The following is a 15,000-nucleotide window of genomic DNA, read 5'->3' on the forward strand; positions in this document are numbered from 1 at the left end:
TTGAACCACCAACCTTTCGTTTAACAGCCGAACGCGCTAACCGATTGCGCCACAGAGACTATTGACTGTATACATTTCCTGAGACTCAATATATGTCTTGACATGTGTGCGCCTGCCTGGAGCTTGTATTATATAAGGCGTCTTTATGCCATACAGCATTTGTCATTTGCTTAGTGTCTTGTTACTGTTGTAATTTATGATGTGTAGACTACTGTCTAATGGTGTTAGAGCCAGTATTACTACCGGTCACAGTGCATGAGACTCATACATGACTTTTCTCTTTGCCTGCTTAGCGTAGCTCCCTGCTCCTCTGTTTGCGTGCTACCAGCCCGTGAGGCGTGTGTCTTGCCCATCCCATCTTCACTGTGTTATGTTGGACTTGTCTTCTCTGTGAGCAGAGTCTCCTTCCCAGAGCAGGTGCTTTCTCTGAACTCTTGGCTTGTAAGACTGCTGGGAAAGGCCCTCCCTAGCCCCTCAGTCAGATAGATACATTTACCTGCAGAGCTCAGCTTGGGAGAAAGAGATTAGGCAGAGAGCACATAGGGGAAGGCCCACAGAGCACACTTTATTTTACATAAAAGCTCGGGCTTGTGGGAGGACAGGGACATGAGGGTTCTCATGGAAAGAAATCCCAGGAGTATTGATGGCTAGGCCCTGAAACACAACAATCCCGGAATGGCCAGGCACAAGATGCCTCTGCAATAGGCCTGACCCTAGGCTTCCGGAGTTCTTGATCTCCAGAGGCTCCAGTGATCTAAGCCCGACCAGGGCTGTGCCCGACCAGGGCGCGTTGGGATGGCGTTAGGGACGCGTAAAGGGGCGCAGGGCGCAGAACTCTGCCCGTTTCACCCCAGCATTTTGGGGAGGACACAGAATCTGGCAAAGCCAGTGGGAAGGATTTTCCAGGAGGAGAGTTCAGTGACATGATCTCAAACACAATAGTGCTGGTGATCTGGCGGGTGCATTCTGTGAGCCACTTCTGTCAGGAGCAGCCTGCCATCATGCCCTGATAACCACAACTCTAGTACCAAGCCAGTGACCTCAGCAAATGCAAAGACATTATTACTTATAGTCTCCTGCATCTGATTCTTGCCATCATCATGTGAAACGTTGGCGTTATCATGTCTGCTGCGCACACTTTGTTCATATGTGTACAATTTAAGTGTGTGAACCTGACCACTGTCTTGGACAGAGCTCTTGCTGTGAACACACCATGTGAAGCATTGGTGGTTCAGTGGTAGAATTCTCGCCCGCCACGCGGGAGGCCCGGGTTCGATTCCCGGCCAATGCAAGGTTGCTTTCTTTTGACTTTGTTTTCGAAATGATATATATGAACTCAGTGGGGAATAAAATGGTAAGCAGTAACCCCAACGTGATTTGAACACGCAACCTTCTGATCTGGAGTCAGACGCGCTACCGTTGCGCCACGAGGTCCTTACACTTGCAGCCTTCGATGCCAGATGAACAAATGCTGTGGGCCTTTTGACTTATTTTCCTCTGCTTATATGCCTACGGTTGTATTACAGGGCTTGGCCTTTTGTTTTCTATCCTAATTATTGAAATTGACTGCAGGTGCAGTGAGAACGCTGAGGATTGAACTATTCAGGGAAAGGATCGCACGCAGGAAAGAGCAAAGGTACGTATCTGTGTTTCATGCAGACAAAAGGCTACGTCCCTGGGTGGGCTTGAACCACCAACCTTTCGGTTAACAGCCGAACGCGCTAACCGATTGCGCCACAGAGACTATTGACTGTATACATTTCCTGAGACTCAATATATGTCTTGACATGTGTGCGCCTGCCTGGAGCTTGTATTATATAAGGCGTCTTTATGCCATACAGCATTTGTCATTTGCTTAGTGTCTTGTTACTGTTGTAATTTATGATGTGTAGACTACTGTCTAATGGTGTTAGAGCCAGTATTACTACCGGTCACAGTGCATGAGACTCATACATGACTTTTCTCTTTGCCTGCTTAGCGTAGCTCCCTGCTCCTCTGTTTGCGTGCTACCAGCCCGTGAGGCGTGTGTCTTGCCCATCCCATCTTCACTGTGTTATGTTGGACTTGTCTTCTCTGTGAGCAGAGTCTCCTTCCCAGAGCAGGTGCTTTCTCTGAACTCTTGGCTTGTAAGACTGCTGGGAAAGGCCCTCCCTAGCCCCTCAGTCAGATAGATACATTTACCTGCAGAGCTCAGCTTGGGAGAAAGAGATTAGGCAGAGAGCACATAGGGGAAGGCCCACAGAGCACACTTTATTTTACATAAAAGCTCGGGCTTGTGGGAGGACAGGGACATGAGGGTTCTCATGGAAAGAAATCGCAGGAGTATTGATGGCTAGGCCCTGAAACACAACAATCCCGGAATGGCCAGGCACAAGATGCCTCTGCAATAGGCCTGACCCTAGGCTTCCGGAGTTCTTGATCTCCAGAGGCTCCAGTGATCTAAGCCCGACCAGGGCTGTGCCCGACCAGGGCGCGTTGGGATGGCGTTAGGGACGCGTAAAGGGGCGCAGGGCGCAGAACTCTGCCCGTTTCACCCCAGCATTTTGGGGAGGACACAGAATCTGGCAAAGCCAGTGGGAAGGATTTTCCAGGAGGAGAGTTCAGTGACATGATCTGAAACACAATAGTGCTGGTGATCTGGCGGGTGCATTCTGTGAGCCACTTCTGTCAGGAGCAGCCTGCCATCATGCCCTGATAACCACAACTCTAGTACCAAGCCAGTGACCTCAGCAAATGCAAAGACATTATTACTTATAGTCTCCTGCATCTGATTCTTGCCATCATCATGTGAAACGTTGGCGTTATCATGTCTGCTGCGCACACTTTGTTCATATGTGTACAATTTAAGTGTGTGAACCTGACCACTGTCTTGGACAGAGCTCTTGCTGTGAACACACCATGTGAAGCATTGGTGGTTCAGTGGTAGAATTCTCGCCTGCCACGAGGGAGGCCCGGGTTCGATTCCCGGCCAATGCAAGGTTGCTTTCTTTTGACTTTGTTTTCGAAATGATATATATGAACTCAGTGGGGAATAAAATGGTAAGCAGTGACCCCGACGTGATTTGAACACGCAACCTTCTGATCTGGAGTCAGACGCGCTACCGTTGCGCCACGAGGTCCTTACACTTGCAGCCTTTGATGCCAGATGAACAAATGCTGTGGGCCTTTTGACTTATTTTCCTCTGCTTATATGCCTACGGTTGTATTACAGGGCTTGGCCTTTTGTTTTCTATCCTAATTATTGAAATTGACTGCAGGTGCAGTGAGAACGCTGAGGATTGAACTATTCAGGGAAAGGATCGCACGCAGGAAAGAGCAAAGGTACGTATCTGTGTTTCATGCAGACAAAAGGCTACGTCCCTGGGTGGGCTTGAACCACCAGCCTTTTGGTTAACAGCCGAACGCGCTAACCGATTGCGCCACAGAGACTATTGACTGTATACATTTCCTGAGACTCAATATATGTCTTGACATGTGTGCGCCTGCCTGGAGCTTGTATTATATAAGGCGTCTTTATGCCATACAGCATTTGTCATTTGCTTAGTGTCTTGTTACTGTTGTAATTTATGATGTGTAGACTACTGTCTAATGGTGTTAGAGCCAGTATTACTACCGGTCACAGTGCATGAGACTCATACATGACTTTTCTCTTTGCCTGCTTAGCGTAGCTCCCTGCTCCTCTGTTTGCGTGCTACCAGCCCGTGAGGCGTGTGTCTTGCCCATCCCATCTTCACTGTGTTATGTTGGACTTGTCTTCTCTGTGAGCAGAGTCTCCTTCCCAGAGCAGGTGCTTTCTCTGAACTCTTGGCTTGTAAGACTGCTGGGAAAGGCCCTCCCTAGCCCCTCAGTCAGATAGATACATTTACCTGCAGAGCTCAGCTTGGGAGAAAGAGATTAGGCAGAGAGCACATAGGGGAAGGCCCACAGAGCACACTTTATTTTACATAAAAGCTCGGGCTTGTGGGAGGACAGGGACATGAGGGTTCTCATGGAAAGAAATCCCAGGAGTATTGATGGCTAGGCCCTGAAACACAACAATCCCGGAATGGCCAGGCACAAGATGCCTCTGCAATAGGCCTGACCCTAGGCTTCCGGAGTTCTTGATCTCCAGAGGCTCCAGTGATCTAAGCCCGACCAGGGCGCGTTGGGATGGCATTAGGGACGCGTAAAGGGGCGCAGGGCGCAGAACTCTGCCCGTTTCACCCCAGCATTTTGGGGAGGACACAGAATCTGGCAAAGCCAGTGGGAAGGATTTTCCAGGAGGAGAGTTCAGTGACATGATCTGAAACACAATAGTGCTGGTGATCTGGCGGGTGCATTCTGTGAGCCACTTCTGTCAGGAGCAGCCTGCCATCATGCCCTGATAACCACAACTCTAGTACCAAGCCAGTGACCTCAGGAAATGCAAAGACATTATTACTTATAGTCTCCTATATCTGATTCTTGCCATCATCATGTGAAACGTTGGCGTTATCATGTCTGCTGCGCACACTTTGTTCATATGTGTACAATTTAAGTGTGTGAACCTGACCACTGTCTTGGACAGAGCTCTTGCTGTGAACACACCATGTGAAGCATTGGTGGTTCAGTGGTAGAATTCTCGCCTGCCACGCGGGAGGCCCGGGTTCGATTCCCGGCCAATGCAAGGTTGCTTTCTTTTGACTTTGTTTTCGAAATGATATATATGAACTCAGTGGGGAATAAAATGGTAAGCAGTGACCCCGACGTGATTTGAACACGCAACCTTCTGATCTGGAGTCAGACGCGCTACCGTTGCGCCACGAAGTCCTTACACTTGCAGCCTTCGATGCCAGATGAACAAATGCTGTGGGCCTTTTGACTTATTTTCCTCTGCTTATATGCCTACGGTTGTATTACAGGGCTTGGCCTTTTGTTTTCTATCCTAATTATTGAAATTGACTGCAGGTGCAGTGAGAATGCTGAGGATTGAACTATTCAGGGAAAGGATCGCACGCAGGAAAGAGCAAAGGTACGTATCTGTGTTTCATGCAGACAAAAGGCTACGTCCCTGGGTGGGCTTGAACCACCAACCTTTCGGTTAACAGCCGAACGCGCTAACCGATTTCGCCACAGAGACTATTGACTGTATACATTTCCTGAGACTCAATATATGTCTTGACATGTGTGCGCCTGCCTGGAGCTTGTATTATATAAGGCGTCTTTATGCCATACAGCATTTGTCATTTGCTTAGTGTCTTGTTACTGTTGTAATTTATGATGTGTAGACTACTGTCTAATGGTGTTACAGCCAGTATTACTACCGGTCACAGTGCATGAGACTCATACATGACTTTTCTCTTTGCCTGCTTAGCGTAGCTCCCTGCTCCTCTGTTTGCGTGCTACCAGCCCGTGAGGCGTGTGTCTTGCCCATCCCATCTTCACTGTGTTATGTTGGACTTGTCTTCTCTGTGAGCAGAGTCTCCTTCCCAGAGCAGGTGCTTTCTCTGAACTCTTGGCTTGTAAGACTGCTGGGAAAGGCCCTCCCTAGCCCCTCAGTCAGATAGATACATTTACCTGCAGAGCTCAGCTTGGGAGAAAGAGATTAGGCAGAGAGCACATAGGGGAAGGCCCACAGAGCACACTTTATTTTACATAAAAGCTCGGGCTTGTGGGAGGACAGGGACATGAGGGTTCTCCTGGAAAGAAATCCCAGGAGTATTGATGGCTAGGCCCTGAAACACAGCAATCCCGGAATGGCCAGGCACAAGATGCCTCTGCAATAGGCCTGACCCTAGGCTTCCGGAGTTCTTGATCTCCAGAGGCTCCAGTGATCTAAGCCCGACCAGGGCGCGTTGGGATGGCATTAGGGACGCGTAAAGGGGCGCAGGGCGCAGAACTCTGCCCGTTTCACCCCAGCATTTTGGGGAGGACACAGAATCTGGCAAAGCCAGTGGGAAGGATTTTCCAGGAGGAGAGTTCAGTGACATGATCTGAAACACAATAGTGCTGGTGATCTGGCGGGTGCATTCTGTGAGCCACTTCTGTCAGGAGCAGCCTGCCATCATGCCCTGATAACCACAACTCTAGTACCAAGCCAGTGACCTCAGCAAATGCAAAGACATTATTACTTATAGTCTCCTGCATCTGATTCTTGCCATCATCATGTGAAACGTTGGCGTTATCATGTCTGCTGCGCACACTTTGTTCATATGTGTACAATTTAAGTGTGTGAACCTGACCACTGTCTTGGACAGAGCTCTTGCTGTGAACACACCATGTGAAGCATTGGTGGTTCAGTGGTAGAATTCTCGCCTGCCACGCGGGAGGCCCGGGTTCGATTCCCGGCCAATGCAAGGTTGCTTTCTTTTGACTTTGTTTTCGAAATGATATATATGAACTCAGTGGGGAATAAAATGGTAAGCAGTGACCCCGACGTGATTTGAACACGCAACCTTCTGATCTGGAGTCAGACGCGCTACCGTTGCGCCACGAGGTCCTTACACTTGCAGCCTTCGATGCCAGATGAACAAATGCTGTGGGCCTTTTGACTTATTTTCCTCTGCTTATATGCCTAAGGTTGTATTACAGGGCTTGGCCTTTTGTTTTCTATCCTAATTATTGAAATTGACTGCAGGTGCAGTGAGAACGCTGAGGATTGAACTATTCAGGGAAAGGATCGCACGCAGGAAAGAGCAAAGGTACGTATCTGTGTTTCATGCAGACAAAAGGCTACGTCCCTGGGTGGGCTTGAACCACCAACCTTTCGGTTAACAGCCGAACGCGCTAACCGATTGCGCCACAGAGACTATTGACTGTATACATTTCCTGAGACTCAATATATGTCTTGACATGTGTTCGCCTGCCTGGAGCTTGTATTATATAAGGCGTCTTTATGCCATACAGCATTTGTCATTTGCTTAGTGTCTTGTTACTGTTGTAATTTATGATGTGTAGACTACTGTCTAATGGTGTTAGAGCCAGTATTACTACCGGTCACAGTGCATGAGACTCATACATGACTTTTCTCTTTGCCTGCTTAGCGTAGCTCCCTGCTCCTCTGTTTGCGTGCTACCAGCCCGTGAGGCGTGTGTCTTGCCCATCCCATCTTCACTGTGTTATGTTGGACTTGTCTTCTCTGTGAGCAGAGTCTCCTTCCCAGAGCAGGTGCTTTCTCTGAACTCTTGGCTTGTAAGACTGCTGGGAAAGGCCCTCCCTAGCCCCTCAGTCAGATAGATACATTTACCTGCAGAGCTCAGCTTGGGAGAAAGAGATTAGGCAGAGAGCACATAGGGGAAGGCCCACAGAGCACACTTTATTTTACATAAAAGCTCGGGCTTGTGGGAGGACAGGGACATGAGGGTTCTCATGGAAAGAAATCCCAGGAGTATTGATGGCTAGGCCCTGAAACACAACAATCCCGGAATGGCCAGGCACAAGATGCCTCTGCAATAGGCCTGACCCTAGGCTTCCGGAGTTCTTGATCTCCAGAGGCTCCAGTGATCTAAGCCCGATCAGGGCTGTGCCCGACCAGGGCGCGTTGGGATGGCGTTAGGGACGCGTAAAGGGGCGCAGGGCGCAGAACTCTGCCCGTTTCACCCCAGCATTTTGGGGAGGACACAGAATCTGGCAAAGCCAGTGGGAAGGATTTTCCAGGAGGAGAGTTCAGTGACATGATCTGAAACACAATAGTGCTGGTGATCTGGCGGGTGCATTCTGTGAGCCACTTCTGTCAGGAGCAGCCTGCCATCATGCCCTGATAACCACAACTCTAGTACCAAGCCAGTGACCTCAGCAAATGCAAAGACATTATTACTTATAGTCTCCTGCATCTGATTCTTGCCATCATCATGTGAAACGTTGGCGTTATCCTGTCTGCTGCGCACACTTTGTTCATATGTGTACAATTTAAGTGTGTGAACCTGACCACTGTCTTGGACAGAGCTCTTGCTGTGAACACACCATGTGAAGCATTGGTGGTTCAGTGGTAGAATTCTCGCCTGCCACGCGGGAGGCCCGGGTTCGATTCCCGGCCAATGCAAGGTTGCTTTCTTTTGACTTTGTTTTCGAAATGATATATATGAACTCAGTGGGGAATAAAATGGTAAGCAGTGACCCCGATGTGATTTGAACACGCAACCTTCTGATCTGGAGTCAGACGCGCTACCGTTGCGCCACGAGGTCCTTACACTTGCAGCCTTCGATGCCAGATGAACAAATGCTGTGGGCCTTTTGACTTATTTTCCTCTGCTTATATGCCTACGGTTGTATTACAGGGCTTGGCCTTTTGTTTTCTATCCTAATTATTGAAATTGACTGCAGGTGCAGTGAGAACGCTGAGGATTGAACTATTCAGGGAAAGGATCGCACGCAGGAAAGAGCAAAGGTACAAGGCTACGTCCCTGGGTGGGCTTGAACCACCAACCTTTCGGTTAACAGCCGAACGCGCTAACCGATTGCGCCACAGAGACTATTGACTGTATACATTTCCTGAGACTCAATATATGTCTTGACATGTGTGCGCCTGCCTGGAGCTTGTATTATATAAGGCGTCTTTATGCCATACAGCATTTGTCATTTGCTTAGTGTCTTGTTACTGTTCTAATTTATGATGTGTAGACTACTGTCTAATGGTGTTAGAGCCAGTATTACTACCGGTCACAGTGCATGAGACTCATACATGACTTTTCTCTTTGCCTGCTTAGCGTAGCTCCCTGCTCCTCTGTTTGCGTGCTACCAGCCCGTGAGGCGTGTGTCTTGCCCATCCCATCTTCACTGTGTTATGTTGGACTTGTCTTCTCTGTGAGCAGAGTCTCCTTCCCAGAGCAGGTGCTTTCTCTGAACTCTTGGCTTGTAAGACTGCTGGGAAAGGCCCTCCCTAGCCCCTCAGTCAGATAGATACATTTACCTGCAGAGCTCAGCTTGGGAGAAAGAGATTAGGCAGAGAGCACATAGGGGAAGGCCCACAGAGCACACTTTATTTTACATAAAAGCTCGGGCTTGTGGGAGGACAGGGACATGAGGGTTCTCATGGAAAGAAATCCCAGGAGTATTGATGGCTAGGCCCTGAAACACAACAATCCCGGAATGGCCAGGCACAAGATGCCTCTGCAATAGGCCTGACCCTAGGCTTCCGGAGTTCTTGATCTCCAGAGGCTCCAGTGATCTAAGCCCGACCAGGGCTGTGCCCGACCAGGGCGCGTTGGGATGGCGTTAGGGACGCGTAAAGGGGCGCAGGGCGCAGAACTCTGCCCGTTTCACCCCAGCATTTTGGGGAGGACACAGAATCTGGCAAAGCCAGTGGGAAGGATTTTCCAGGAGGAGAGTTCAGTGACATGATCTCAAACACAATAGTGCTGGTGATCTGGCGGGTGCATTCTGTGAGCCACTTCTGTCAGGAGCAGCCTGCCATCATGCCCTGATAACCACAACTCTAGTACCAAGCCAGTGACCTCAGCAAATGCAAAGACATTATTACTTATAGTCTCCTGCATCTGATTCTTGCCATCATCATGTGAAACGTTGGCGTTATCATGTCTGCTGCGCACACTTTGTTCATATGTGTACAATTTAAGTGTGTGAACCTGACCACTGTCTTGGACAGAGCTCTGCCTATGAACACACCATGTGAAGCATTGGTGGTTCAGTGGTAGAATTCTCGCCTGCCACACGGGAGGCCCGGGTTCGATTCCCGGCCAATGCAAGGTTGCTTTCTTTTGACTTTGTTTTCGAAATGATATATATGAACTCAGTGGGGAATAAAATGGTAAGCAGTGACCCCGACGTGATTTGAACACGCAACCTTCTGATCTGGAGTCAGACGCGCTACCGTTGCGCCACGAGGTCCTTACACTTGCAGCCTTCGATGCCAGATGAACAAATGCTGTGGGCCTTTTGACTTATTTTCCTCTGCTTATATGCCTACGGTTGTATTACAGGGCTTGGCCTTTTGTTTTCTATCCTAATTATTGAAATTGACTGCAGGTGCAGTGAGAACGCTGAGGATTGAACTATTCAGGGAAAGGATCGCACGCAGGAAAGAGCAAATCTGTGTTTCATGCAGACAAAAGGCAACGTCCCTGGGTGGGCTTGAACCACCAACCTTTCGGTTAACAGCCGAACGCGCTAACCGATTGCGCCACAGAGACTATTCACTGTATACATTTCCTGAGACTCAATATATGTCTTGACATGTGTGCGCCTGCTTGGAGCTTGTATTATATAAGGCGTCTTTATGCCATACAGCATTTGTCATTTGCTTAGTGTCTTGTTACTGTTGTAATTTATGATGTTTAGACTACTGTCTAATGGTGTTAGAGCCAGTATTACTACCGGTCACAGTGCATGAGACTCATACATGACTTTTCTCTTTGCCTGCTTAGCGTAGCTCCCTGCTCCTCTGTTTGCGTGCTACCAGCCCGTGAGGCGTGTGTCTTGCCCATCCCATCTTCACTGTGTTATGTTGGACTTGTCTTCTCTGTGAGCAGAGTCTCCTTCCCAGAGCAGGTGCTTTCTCTGAACTCTTGGCTTGTAAGACTGCTGGGAAAGGCCCTCCCTAGCCCCTCAGTCAGATAGATACATTTACCTGCAGAGCTCAGCTTGGGAGAAAGAGATTAGGCAGAGAGCACATAGGGGAAGGCCCACAGAGCACACTTTATTTTACATAAAAGCTCGGGCTTGTGGGAGGACAGGGACATGAGGGTTCTCCTGGAAAGAAATCCCAGGAGTATTGATGGCTAGGCCCTGAAACACAACAATCCCGGAATGGCCAGGCACAAGATGCCTCTGCAAAAGGCCTGACCCTAGGCTTCCGGAGTTCTTGATCTCCAGAGGCTCCAGTGATCTAAGCCCGACCAGGGCGCGTTGGGATGGCATTAGGGACGCGTAAAGGGGCGCAGGGCGCAGAACTCTGCCCGTTTCACCCCAGCATTTTGGGGAGGACACAGAATCTGGCAAAGCCAGTGGGAAGGATTTTCCAGGAGGAGACTTCAGTGACATGATCTGAAACACAATAGTGCTGGTGATCTGGCGGGTGCATTCTGTGAGCCACTTCTGTCAGGAGCAGCCTGCCATCATGCCCTGATAACCACAACTCTAGTACCAAGCCAGTGACCTCAGCAAATCCAAAGACATTATTACTTATAGTCTCCTGCATCTGATTCTTGCCATCATCATGCGAAACGTTGGCGTTATCATGTCTGCTGCGCACACTTTGTTCATATGTGTACAATTTAAGTGTGTGAACCTGACCACTGTCTTGGACAGAGCTCTGCCTATGAACACACCATGTGAAGCATTGGTGGTTCAGTGGAAGAATTCTCGCCTGCCACGCGGGAGGCCTGGGTTCGATTCCCGGCCAATGCAATGTTGCTTTCTTTTGACTTTGTTTTCGAAATGATATATATGAACTCAGTGGGGAATAAAATGGTAAGCAGTGACCCCGACGTGATTTGAACACGCAACCTTCTGATCTGGAGTCAGACGCGCTACCGTTGCGCCACGAGGTCCTTACACTTGCAGCCTTCGATGCCAGATGAACAAATGCTGTGGGCCTTTTGACTTATTTTCCTCTGCTTATATGCCTACGGTTGTATTACAGGGCTTGGCCTTTTGTTTTCTATCCTAATTATTGAAATTGACTGCAGGTGCAGTGATAACGCTGAGGATTGAACTATTCAGGGAAAGGATCGCACGCAGGAAAGAGCAAATCTGTGTTTCATGCAGACAAAAGGCAACGTCCCTGGGTGGGCTTGAACCACCAACCTTTCGGTTAACAGCCGAACGCGCTAACCGATTGCGCCACAGAGACTATTGACTGTATACATTTCCTGAGACTCAATATATGTCTTGACATGTGTGCGCCTGCTTGGAGCTTGTATTATATAAGGCGTCTTTATGCCATACAGCATTTGTCATTTGCTTAGTGTCTTGTTACTGTTGTAATTTATGATGTGTAGACTACTGTCTAATGGTGTTAGAGCCAGTATTACTACCGGTCACAGTGCATGAGACTCATACATGACTTTTCTCTTTGCCTGCTTAGCGTAGCTCCCTGCTCCTCTGTTTGCGTGCTACCAGCCCGTGAGGCGTGTGTCTTGCCCATCCCATCTTCACTGTGTTATGTTGGACTTGTCTTCTCTGTGAGCAGAGTCTCCTTCCCAGAGCAGGTGCTTTCTCTGAACTCTTGGCTTGTAAGACTGCTGGGAAAGGCCCTCCCTAGCCCCTCAGTCAGATAGATACATTTACCTGCAGAGCTCAGCTTGGGAGAAAGAGATTAGGCAGAGAGCACATAGGGGAAGGCCCACAGAGCACACTTTATTTTACATAAAAGCTCGGGCTTGTGGGAGGACAGGGACATGAGGGTTCTCCTGGAAAGAAATCCCAGGAGTATTGATGGCTAGGCCCTGAAACACAACAATCCCGGAATGGCCAGGCACAAGATGCCTCTGCAATAGGCCTGACCCTAGGCTTCCGGAGTTCTTGATCTCCAGAGGCTCCAGTGATCTAAGCCCGACCAGGGCGCGTTGGGATGGCATTAGGGACGCGTAAAGGGGCGCAGGGCGCAGAACTCTGCCCGTTTCACCCCAGCATTTTGGGGAGGACACAGAATCTGGCAAAGCCAGTGGGAAGGATTTTCCAGGAGGAGAGTTCAGTGACATGATCTCAAACACAATAGTGCTGGTGATCTGGCGGGTGCATTCTGTGAGCCACTTCTATCAGGAGCAGCCTGCCATCATGCCCTGATAACCACAACTCTAGTACCAAGCCAGTGACCTCAGCAAATGCAAAGACATTATTACTTATAGTCTCCTGCATCTGATTCTTGCCATCATCATGTGAAACGTTGGCGTTATCATGTCTGCTGCGCACACTTTGTTCATATGTGTACAATTTAAGTGTGTGAACCTGACCACTGTCTTGGACAGAGCTCTTGCTGTGAACACACCATGTGAAGCATTGGTGGTTCAGTGGTAGAATTCTCGCCTGCCATGCGGGAGGCCCGGGTTCGATTCCCGGCCAATGCAAGGTTGCTTTCTTTTGACTTTGTTTTCGAAATGATATATATGAACTCAGTGGGGAATAAAATGGTAAGCAGTGACCCCGACGTGATTTGAACACGCAACCTTCTGATCTGGAGTCAGACGCGCTACCGTTGCGCCACGAGGTCCTTACACTTGCAGCCTTCGATGCCAGATGAACAAATGCTGTGGGCCTTTTGACTTATTTTCCTCTGCTTATATGCCTACGGTTGTATTACAGGGCTTGGCCTTTTGTTTTCTATCCTAATTATTGAAATTGACTGCAGGTGCAGTGAGAACGCTGAGGATTGAACTATTCAGGGAAAGGATCGCACGCAGGAAAGAGCAAAGGTACGTATCTGTGTTTCATGCAGACAAAAGGCTACGTCCCTGGGTGGGCTTGAACCACCAACCTTTCGGTTAACAGCCGAACGCGCTAACCGATTGCGCCACAGAGACTATTGACTGTATACATTTCCTGAGACTCAATATATGTCTTGACATGTGTGCGCCTGCCTGGAGCTTGTATTATATAAGGCGTCTTTATGCCATACAGCATTTGTCATTTGCTTAGTGTCTTGTTACTGTTGTAATTTATGATGTGTAGACTACTGTCTAATGGTGTTAGAGCCAGTATTACTACCGGTCACAGTGCATGAGACTCATACATGACTTTTCTCTTTGCCTGCTTAGCGTAGCTCCCTGCTCCTCTGTTTGCGTGCTACCAGCCCGTGAGGCATGTGTCTTGCCCATCCCATCTTCACTGTGTTATGTTGGACTTGTCTTCTCTGTGAGCAGAGTCTCCTTCCCAGAGCAGGTGCTTTCTCTGAACTCTTGGCTTGTAAGACTGCTGGGAAAGGCCCTCCCTAGCCCCTCAGTCAGATAGATACATTTACCTGCAGAGCTCAGCTTGGGAGAAAGAGATTAGGCAGAGAGCACATAGGGGAAGGCCCACAGAGCACACTTTATTTTACATAAAAGCTCGGGCTTGTGGGAGGACAGGGACATGAGGGTTCTCATGGAAAGAAATCCCAGGAGTATTGATGGCTAGGCCCTGAAACACAACAATCCCGGAATGGCCAGGCACAAGATGCCTCTGCAATAGGCCTGACCCTAGGCTTCCGGAGTTCTTGATCTCCAGAGGCTCCAGTGATCTAAGCCCGACCAGGGCTGTGCCCGACCAGGGCGCGTTGGGATGGCGTTAGGGACGCGTAAAGGGGCGCAGGGCGCAGAACTCTGCCCGTTTCACCCCAGCATTTTGGGGAGGACACAGAATCTGGCAAAGCCAGTGGGAAGGATTTTCCAGGAGGAGAGTTCAGTGACATGATCTCAAACACAATAGTGCTGGTGATCTGGCGGGTGCATTCTGTGAGCCACTTCTATCAGGAGCAGCCTGCCATCATGCCCTGATAACCACAACTCTAGTACCAAGCCAGTGACCTCAGCAAATGCAAAGACATTATTACTTATAGTCTCCTGCATCTGATTCTTGCCATCATCATGTGAAACGTTGGCGTTATCATGTCTGCTGCGCACACTTTGTTCATATGTGTACAATTTAAGTGTGTGAACCTGACCACTGTCTTGGACAGAGCTCTTGCTGTGAACACACCATGTGAAGCATTGGTGGTTCAGTGGTAGAATTCTCGCCTGCCACGCGGGAGGCCCGGGTTCGATTCCCGGCCAATGCAAGGTTGCTTTCTTTTGACTTTGTTTTCTAAATGATATATATGAACTCAGTGGGGAATAAAATGGTAAGCAGTGACCCCGACGTGATTTGAACACGCAACCTTCTGATCTGGAGTCAGACGCGCTACCGTTGCGCCACGAGGTCCTTACACTTGCAGCCTTCGATGCCAGATGAACAAATGCTGTGGGCCTTTTGACTTATTTTCCTCTGCTTATATGCCTACGGTTGTATTACAGGGCTTGGCCTTTTGTTTTCTATCCTAATTATTGAAATTGACTGCAGGTGCAGTGAGAACGCTGAGGATTGAACTATTCAGGGAAAGGATCGCACGCA

At 49.0% G+C, this 15,000-nt stretch overlaps 27 non-coding genes across 27 annotated transcripts in view; 9 read left to right on the forward strand and 18 right to left on the reverse strand.

Moving 5' to 3' along the window:
- TRNAN-GUU (transfer RNA asparagine (anticodon GUU)) overlaps positions 1-59 on the reverse strand; it is a 74-nt gene extending 15 nt beyond the window's left edge. The window contains exon 1 of the tRNA in view: positions 1-59. This exon is cut by the window's left edge and continues 15 nt beyond it. This is a non-coding gene — a tRNA (tRNA-Asn).
- Positions 60-1,220: 1,161 nt separating this feature from the next.
- Positions 1,221-1,291, forward strand: TRNAG-GCC (transfer RNA glycine (anticodon GCC)). Its single transcript has one exon. It is a non-coding gene; the product is annotated as a tRNA-Gly (tRNA).
- A 71-nt stretch (positions 1,292-1,362) lies between these two features.
- Positions 1,363-1,434, reverse strand: TRNAW-CCA (transfer RNA tryptophan (anticodon CCA)). The gene has a single exon. It is a non-coding gene; the product is annotated as a tRNA-Trp (tRNA).
- Positions 1,435-1,670: 236 nt separating this feature from the next.
- TRNAN-GUU (transfer RNA asparagine (anticodon GUU)) lies at positions 1,671-1,744 on the reverse strand. The gene has a single exon. It is a non-coding gene; the product is annotated as a tRNA-Asn (tRNA).
- A 1,161-nt stretch (positions 1,745-2,905) lies between these two features.
- Positions 2,906-2,976, forward strand: TRNAG-GCC (transfer RNA glycine (anticodon GCC)). Its single transcript has one exon. It is a non-coding gene; the product is annotated as a tRNA-Gly (tRNA).
- A 71-nt stretch (positions 2,977-3,047) lies between these two features.
- TRNAW-CCA (transfer RNA tryptophan (anticodon CCA)) lies at positions 3,048-3,119 on the reverse strand. The gene has a single exon. It is a non-coding gene; the product is annotated as a tRNA-Trp (tRNA).
- Positions 3,120-3,355: 236 nt separating this feature from the next.
- Positions 3,356-3,429, reverse strand: TRNAN-GUU (transfer RNA asparagine (anticodon GUU)). The gene has a single exon. It is a non-coding gene; the product is annotated as a tRNA-Asn (tRNA).
- Positions 3,430-4,574: 1,145 nt separating this feature from the next.
- Positions 4,575-4,645, forward strand: TRNAG-GCC (transfer RNA glycine (anticodon GCC)). Its single transcript has one exon. It is a non-coding gene; the product is annotated as a tRNA-Gly (tRNA).
- Positions 4,646-4,716: 71 nt separating this feature from the next.
- TRNAW-CCA (transfer RNA tryptophan (anticodon CCA)) lies at positions 4,717-4,788 on the reverse strand. Its single transcript has one exon. It is a non-coding gene; the product is annotated as a tRNA-Trp (tRNA).
- A 236-nt stretch (positions 4,789-5,024) lies between these two features.
- TRNAN-GUU (transfer RNA asparagine (anticodon GUU)) lies at positions 5,025-5,098 on the reverse strand. The gene has a single exon. It is a non-coding gene; the product is annotated as a tRNA-Asn (tRNA).
- A 1,145-nt stretch (positions 5,099-6,243) lies between these two features.
- Positions 6,244-6,314, forward strand: TRNAG-GCC (transfer RNA glycine (anticodon GCC)). The gene has a single exon. It is a non-coding gene; the product is annotated as a tRNA-Gly (tRNA).
- Positions 6,315-6,385: 71 nt separating this feature from the next.
- Positions 6,386-6,457, reverse strand: TRNAW-CCA (transfer RNA tryptophan (anticodon CCA)). Its single transcript has one exon. It is a non-coding gene; the product is annotated as a tRNA-Trp (tRNA).
- A 236-nt stretch (positions 6,458-6,693) lies between these two features.
- Positions 6,694-6,767, reverse strand: TRNAN-GUU (transfer RNA asparagine (anticodon GUU)). Its single transcript has one exon. It is a non-coding gene; the product is annotated as a tRNA-Asn (tRNA).
- A 1,161-nt stretch (positions 6,768-7,928) lies between these two features.
- TRNAG-GCC (transfer RNA glycine (anticodon GCC)) lies at positions 7,929-7,999 on the forward strand. Its single transcript has one exon. It is a non-coding gene; the product is annotated as a tRNA-Gly (tRNA).
- A 71-nt stretch (positions 8,000-8,070) lies between these two features.
- On the reverse strand, positions 8,071-8,142 carry TRNAW-CCA (transfer RNA tryptophan (anticodon CCA)). Its single transcript has one exon. It is a non-coding gene; the product is annotated as a tRNA-Trp (tRNA).
- Positions 8,143-8,355: 213 nt separating this feature from the next.
- On the reverse strand, positions 8,356-8,429 carry TRNAN-GUU (transfer RNA asparagine (anticodon GUU)). Its single transcript has one exon. It is a non-coding gene; the product is annotated as a tRNA-Asn (tRNA).
- Positions 8,430-9,590: 1,161 nt separating this feature from the next.
- TRNAG-GCC (transfer RNA glycine (anticodon GCC)) lies at positions 9,591-9,661 on the forward strand. Its single transcript has one exon. It is a non-coding gene; the product is annotated as a tRNA-Gly (tRNA).
- A 71-nt stretch (positions 9,662-9,732) lies between these two features.
- On the reverse strand, positions 9,733-9,804 carry TRNAW-CCA (transfer RNA tryptophan (anticodon CCA)). The gene has a single exon. It is a non-coding gene; the product is annotated as a tRNA-Trp (tRNA).
- Positions 9,805-10,032: 228 nt separating this feature from the next.
- Positions 10,033-10,106, reverse strand: TRNAN-GUU (transfer RNA asparagine (anticodon GUU)). Its single transcript has one exon. It is a non-coding gene; the product is annotated as a tRNA-Asn (tRNA).
- A 1,145-nt stretch (positions 10,107-11,251) lies between these two features.
- On the forward strand, positions 11,252-11,322 carry TRNAG-GCC (transfer RNA glycine (anticodon GCC)). The gene has a single exon. It is a non-coding gene; the product is annotated as a tRNA-Gly (tRNA).
- Positions 11,323-11,393: 71 nt separating this feature from the next.
- Positions 11,394-11,465, reverse strand: TRNAW-CCA (transfer RNA tryptophan (anticodon CCA)). The gene has a single exon. It is a non-coding gene; the product is annotated as a tRNA-Trp (tRNA).
- A 228-nt stretch (positions 11,466-11,693) lies between these two features.
- Positions 11,694-11,767, reverse strand: TRNAN-GUU (transfer RNA asparagine (anticodon GUU)). The gene has a single exon. It is a non-coding gene; the product is annotated as a tRNA-Asn (tRNA).
- A 1,145-nt stretch (positions 11,768-12,912) lies between these two features.
- On the forward strand, positions 12,913-12,983 carry TRNAG-GCC (transfer RNA glycine (anticodon GCC)). Its single transcript has one exon. It is a non-coding gene; the product is annotated as a tRNA-Gly (tRNA).
- Positions 12,984-13,054: 71 nt separating this feature from the next.
- On the reverse strand, positions 13,055-13,126 carry TRNAW-CCA (transfer RNA tryptophan (anticodon CCA)). The gene has a single exon. It is a non-coding gene; the product is annotated as a tRNA-Trp (tRNA).
- A 236-nt stretch (positions 13,127-13,362) lies between these two features.
- On the reverse strand, positions 13,363-13,436 carry TRNAN-GUU (transfer RNA asparagine (anticodon GUU)). The gene has a single exon. It is a non-coding gene; the product is annotated as a tRNA-Asn (tRNA).
- A 1,161-nt stretch (positions 13,437-14,597) lies between these two features.
- Positions 14,598-14,668, forward strand: TRNAG-GCC (transfer RNA glycine (anticodon GCC)). The gene has a single exon. It is a non-coding gene; the product is annotated as a tRNA-Gly (tRNA).
- A 71-nt stretch (positions 14,669-14,739) lies between these two features.
- TRNAW-CCA (transfer RNA tryptophan (anticodon CCA)) lies at positions 14,740-14,811 on the reverse strand. Its single transcript has one exon. It is a non-coding gene; the product is annotated as a tRNA-Trp (tRNA).
- Between the last annotated feature and the right edge of the window lie 189 nt (positions 14,812-15,000).

The sequence above is a fragment of the Lissotriton vulgaris genome, chromosome 1_1, assembly GCF_964263255.1.
Source record: "Lissotriton vulgaris chromosome 1_1, aLisVul1.2, whole genome shotgun sequence".
Lineage (NCBI taxonomy): Eukaryota > Metazoa > Chordata > Amphibia > Caudata > Salamandridae > Lissotriton > Lissotriton vulgaris.